Here is a 6198-nt window from a genome sequence, read left to right on the forward strand (position 1 = left end):
CTTTTACTACAAACATCATAAATCCCTGAACATAACCCCCCTGTGCATAGGTGGCTTTAGACAGGGGCCAGTAGAGAACGATGTAGAGAGAGAGGATGGAGATGATGAGGAGCAGGATGACAGAGAGACAGAGGAGTTAGTTTGAGAGGATGCAGAGAGGGACAGTCCTGAGAGTGAGGAGGAAGACGGGCTGTGAGGGAGAGGAAGAGGGACAACCAGCGGTTTGTGATGTTGAACAGACCTGTGTGTCTGTGAGTGTCGTGTCATTACAAGTCAATGTAACTGACAGTAATGAACAATAATGACAGAATACAGTAATAAGTTAACAACGATCAGTTATTGTCCTCAGTTACAGCCTCATGTGAAAATAAATTCACTTAATATCTTAAAAGATTAAATATTGCCCTCTTTAGATATTAGCCTGCGGTTAGTTTGGTCTGGATCTGCCACTGCCCCGTGATAATCGAGGAGTACTGTACAGCAATACTGAGACTGAAGTAAAAGTATAAGGAAGAGGGGAACAATTTTTTACCTTTCTCTTTTTATATAAACTGTGAGGATGGAGGGATTTTCATCATCCTCACTCTGCAGGAAGTGTCAGCAGACAGTCAGATTCATGATTTCATGTTTTTAATCTTGTGGTTAAAGCGTGTCAAACACAAAGCTTCAGGTCTCTGTGGATGTTGTGATCTGAAACTTTGTTATTTTCTACAAATGCGTCAGCAGAAAATTTCAGTAACTTCATCCACAATAAAGACAACACACAGGTTAACTTCAGCCACAAACTAAAAGCAGGAGTTTTTCTCTGTATTTATTATTGTGCAATCTACTGTACAATATAAAGCGCCTTGAGGCGACTTTTGTTGTGATTTGGCGCTGTATAAATAAAATTGAATTGAATTGAATTGAGGAACAATTTCACTTTCACAACTGTCTTTATGTAAAATGTGTTTCAGATCTTCTAAACAGACTGCGAACATTAAAAAACTGACTGTAAATGCATCACAGAGGCATCTGTTTATGTTAAAGTGCCCCCTGGTTGTGGTCATTTGAATAAAGTCTGAATTTTAATGAGAAGCTGATTAAACAGAGAATCTGAGTCGGAGCACCAGGTCAGTGCAGTGTGACTGTACCAAGATTACTAAGATGTTTTCACCGACACTGAATACCACAAAATATATGACCACAGAGTTGTGTTTACAGTTTTTAAAATGTAATTATAGTAATATACACTGACTGGCCACTTTATTAAGTACAGCTTCCTAGTACTGATTTTTGGCCTCCAGAACTGTTTTAATGCTTCACAGCAGAGATTCAACAAGGTGCTGCAAACATTCCTCTGAGACTTTGGTTCATGTAGATGTGAGAGCATCACACAGCTGCTGCAGATTTATCAGCTGCACAGACATGATGTGAATCTCTCGTTCCAACACATTTGTTTGAGATGTGGAGACTGTGGAGGCGACCTGAGTACAGTGAATTCATCATCATGGTCAAGAAACCTGTTGGAGGTGATTTGAGTTTTGTGACATGGAGTGCAATCAGAGGATATTTACAGTGTGTTCATAAAGGGATGGACGCAGTCAGCAGCAACACGCTGTGTTTAATCGATGCTCTGATACGAGGCAGGATGGATCCATGTGACCGTCACAGCAGAAATCTGAACTCATCAGACCTGGAAATGTTTCTCCAGTCTGCTGTTGTCAGACTTTGGTGAGCCTGTGTGAATCACAGCCTCAGTTTCCTGTTCTCAGCAGAACCAGATAAACTTCACTACAGTGATGCAGCAGGTACTTGATGCGGTACAAAAAATGACTGTTACTTAACCAGGCTCTGATGTTTAAATAATCCACACACAATGCGTGCAAACAGTGCTCCAGTTGTGAGTGTGCCTCCTTGTGTTTTAATACACTTATTTAGTGGCTTGGTTGTTCTCCTGGGTGATTTATCCGCCGCGAACATTAAGTCCCGCTGCTGATCGCTAGCATAGGCGTGCTACGGTACACCCTCAGTGTGCCTGCTTTCTGCTGCTGCTGAAGTCTCACACACAACCTTTCGAAACTTCTGTTTGTCTTTGTTAGCCACTCGGCTATGACAGTAAACAGTAGACACAGATGTGGCTTATTGAATCTTTTGCACTGTGTTCAGCACAATATTAATCAACAGTTTACTGGAAGAGCTGATTGTAGATTTTGCTGTGAACGCGGACATGCGCGTGCGAATAATCAGATCTGTAAATGTGTAATAAAGCGTAAGATGCAGATATCAAAAGTGAAGTGTCGCTCAAAGCTCTCGAAACAGACAAGTCACGCAGGGTCCCCCCCCCTCTCTTGACACGTCACGTTCTCCACCCACTTAACTGAGTGTCGCAGGCGCCTACGGGACTAGACCGAGCGACAGCGACTGCGTGCTGTTCGCGCCCCGACACGAAGCGGGCTCCGATGGACAGACTACCGTGTGCTTGCTGTAAGTGTAAAATTTATTCTTTTATAAACATATGACATACATGTATTAGAAGCTCGGTGTTATTATTATGGTGTTTTGCTGCAGTGGCGTTCACGGACCGATCTGTGCTGAAAGCACGATTTAAAGAATAAATAATAAAGTACCGAGCAGCTAAACCCGAGGCAGACACGGGGATTCATCTTTTATTTAGTCCCTTTTCGTTCAAATAGTCCGAACAAACGCACCTACAGCGCTTACTCAGCTTACAAATATTTCATGACCTCTGACGAGTCACAGAGAAAATGCTCAAGTTTTTAAAGCTAACACACGTTTTTATAGATTCAACGACAAATGATATATCTTTATATAGTTATTATACAGAGACATACACACAGTAAAAAGGAGCTTGTGTTTCAGGCCTGGTTTTAAATTTGAATCCTCACTGAGAGAACTAAGATGGCGAGTGTTCGAGGGAGCAGCTCCGTGTCGTTTACGAGCAGCCACCTTTGTCCTGATCCTCAGTAACATTTAATCGACTTGTAGAGTTTTAATACCTAAAGTATTTGAAATAAGACGTGACCTTGGATTAAAAGTGTTCCGTCTTTAGTGCTCTAGTTACATAGTTGTAATCTGTGTGGAGGGAGGTCATCTAAAAAAGATATCAGTCTTTTGTCAACTGGATTTTCCGTGTTTCAGTTTACTGACGTGTTAAAGCTTATTCACAGTACAAACAGGGTTTTTGTAGTTGTAAATTTAAACACGTTAAAAGTCATGTTTTAGTCTTCCTGTGCCAGCCTGTTGTGTGTTACTTTAGTTATAATGGCTGTTTAAACATGAACCCTCCTCATGTTACTGAGCTAATCCTACCCCACAGCTAGCAGGCCGTGTGAGCGACACGGAAAGGGCGCGTCCCCTTTCTTAACGGCTGTTTCTGTTGTTGTTGTTGTTTTAAAATAAAAACGTAATTTTGTAGTCAAGGTGGTGCTTGGGAGGATTGCTAAGGAAGAGCGTTGCTCTGAGACTCTGAACGACCGGTGTTCCAGATCTACTGGCGTTGGTTGAACAGATGTGTGGCAGTCTTGCGTTTCAGGAGCTGCTACCGACAAACCAGCAAAAAAAAAAAACGCCAAATGTGTCATCTGTGACACTTGTGAGGGTATCTCAAACACACTCCGTCAGTCTTGATGCTGTTGAACAACAAAATGTTTAAAAATATCACCAGGTAAACTCGCGACATCCTCATGCGCGACGCGATCGTGAAAACAGCAAACAATTAACACCACGCCGATGTTGTTCACAGGACAGCAAGAGTTGAACTGGAACACCGGAGTCGTTAACAGGATGTCCGCCGTGTTTAAACTACAACAGCAAACAACGAGAATAACGTGTGAAAAATAAGATTTGAATTTTTAAAAAAACGTTGAGTTGAGTAGCATCTACACCAGCATTCAGCTTTTTTTCAAGCTAACAGGATCAAGTGTCTAACCTGTAATTTACTTATGACTCAAAGCTGCCACTGCAGAGTCCACACACTGAGTCGACACAAACCACAGTTCATCTCTCTCAGTAACTCTGATGATGTAAAGCACAACTGAAAGCTCTGCTCAATTCATTCATGTAAGCTTTGCACAAACAGTGACTTCTTTCTGCCTAATCTGTAGCGAATAAAATCAAATATCCGAGGAAAAGCAGTTTTTAGTGTGTTAGACTATTTCCTGATATCCAAAGGATATTGGTTTTTCTTTTATTCACTGATCTGAACTGCTGTGTTGCTTTCAGAGAGAAAAACATGCATGAAACCTGAGTTTACACTGGATCAGTTAATAGATTTTTTTTTTATTCCAGCAGTGTGATGTTCAGTTGTGAGTTTAACAAACTGTTTTTTTTGTTTTATTTTTTTTAATTTAAAATATATCAGCAGCTTATGGCACAGTTACTGTTAACATTTACATGATCTGCGCCACTTTGTTCATGATGTTGCTCGTTTTCATGAGTGATATAATTCTGTGGTAATACTGATCTCGCCTGATAGGAGGCAGCCTTTCTGCAAACTGTAACAGCTTGGACTTTTTCTGATGCAGACACTCTCAGAAAGATTGTTGAAATTAAGAAAACCAATGGAAGATATTAAGATGAAAAGAATAACATACTATACAAGATAGTATTTTATTCTATGACGTCAGAAAAAAAATACACTTATAAATGCAGGCATTTTTCCAACATGTTGACATCAAATGAGACAACTTGAGGACACTTGACTCAACTGGTTGCCAGCTGGTTGTATTCTGTTTATATTATTATAGAACAGGAAGTGTGCAAAGGGCAACTACAATAGACAGAAAGATACATTTAGGATTTTTGGTGATTTATAACATTTATTGCGATATTGTCAGAAACAGCTCGCATGCAATTACCAGCTTGACCTCATTGAATCACAGACTGACTTCATCATATGGCAACATAACATGTATGAGCGATTTTAGTGATTCTGTTTGTGTGCTTGCGAGTCTCATTTTGAGAGGAAATTAACTCTGACTTGAATTGATACTAGTGAATATGTGTGCCACTCCCAGCCATCAGTGAAAACACTGTTAAAGGGGTTTATCAGGTGACAGCATCCGCTTCGTTATATTTATCTGGATCCTTTACATTTGACACTTTTACTGTTTTAACTTTGTTCCTTTCTGATGCTTAAGTGGCAAAGAAAAAATGTTTTGGTTGTTTCAGTTATTCTTACGTGATCTCGTTTAAAGCCATCACAAATATGCCAGTTTGTCGTACATTACATTAAACGACGTATCAATTTCCTCGGGTTTCTTTCTCGTTTAACTTTCTGGAAGAATCCATTGTGGCCAATGTCTAAATAGATACTAGCAGTACCTGTAGGGATCATCTCCGATGCTGCTGTGAGTCAAGGTAGTGAGACAGTTAAGTGCTAGTTAGCTGTAGCTACCTGGATCTAGCTGCTGTCGGGTTCATCATTGCGTTTTTTTGATGCGTTTAAAGTGTCGGTCTAAGATTACGGCGAATTTAGCCAGCGGTTTAGCACTGGAGACTAAATCTAAATTTATGTATGTGACTTGCAGTGTTATCTTTCCATTACAATAAGAAAATAGATTTATAGTTTGAATCTCGATGTTTAAGTAAACAGATCTTGATAACTTCAGAGGAAAAACAGCAATGAAAGATCAGGTGTTGTTTTCTTGATATATCGACAGGTGCTTTTACCTGCTTGTAATAAATAGAAACGAAAGTATTAAAAACTTAATTAGAAGACCCAGCCCAAATTATGGCCTTCCAAAGCCAGAATCTGGGTTTTTAACCTCTTTATTCACACTGATGAGAGTCTTTTTGTTTTATTAGAATGGATAATATGAGAGTATAAAACAAACATTGAGCAGAAACTTTTCTCTCGTTTCAAATTCTAATAAAAGCGACCAGGTAATGTTTAAGAGGTACGACAAACTGACGTTGGCGAACACTAACATGTCCGTGTCACTGCTTCTTTTCACTTTTTTCAGCCACTAATAGATGTTAACAGAAATCACCACCTGATTGTTAAATAACAACAATGTTTACTGGGGAAGATTAGTGGACGTGTCAGATGATTTTTCTTTAAATAAGCCATAGTCACTGTTCTCGAACCAATAACATTCTTTTAAAAAATAAGAACCTTTTTTGTCTTTAAGTGTTTTAATTCAAAGTGTTTTAAGGAAATTAAAATGTACTGCAGGGTGATATATATTTTGCATA

General features: G+C 39.5%; 1 long non-coding RNA gene across 1 annotated transcript in view; it reads left to right on the top strand.

The window, feature by feature from the left end:
• The first annotated feature begins 2369 nt into the window (after window positions 1-2369).
• The window catches only part of LOC134617548 (uncharacterized), a 19370-nt gene continuing 15541 nt past the window's right edge, over window positions 2370-6198 (top strand). Inside the window, exon 1 of the long non-coding RNA XR_010091542.1 lies at window positions 2370-2466. This is a non-coding gene — a long non-coding RNA (uncharacterized LOC134617548). The remainder of the gene's footprint in view (window positions 2467-6198) is intronic.

The sequence above is a fragment of the Pelmatolapia mariae genome, linkage group LG3_W, assembly GCF_036321145.2.
Source record: "Pelmatolapia mariae isolate MD_Pm_ZW linkage group LG3_W, Pm_UMD_F_2, whole genome shotgun sequence".
Taxonomy (NCBI): domain Eukaryota; kingdom Metazoa; phylum Chordata; class Actinopteri; order Cichliformes; family Cichlidae; genus Pelmatolapia; species Pelmatolapia mariae.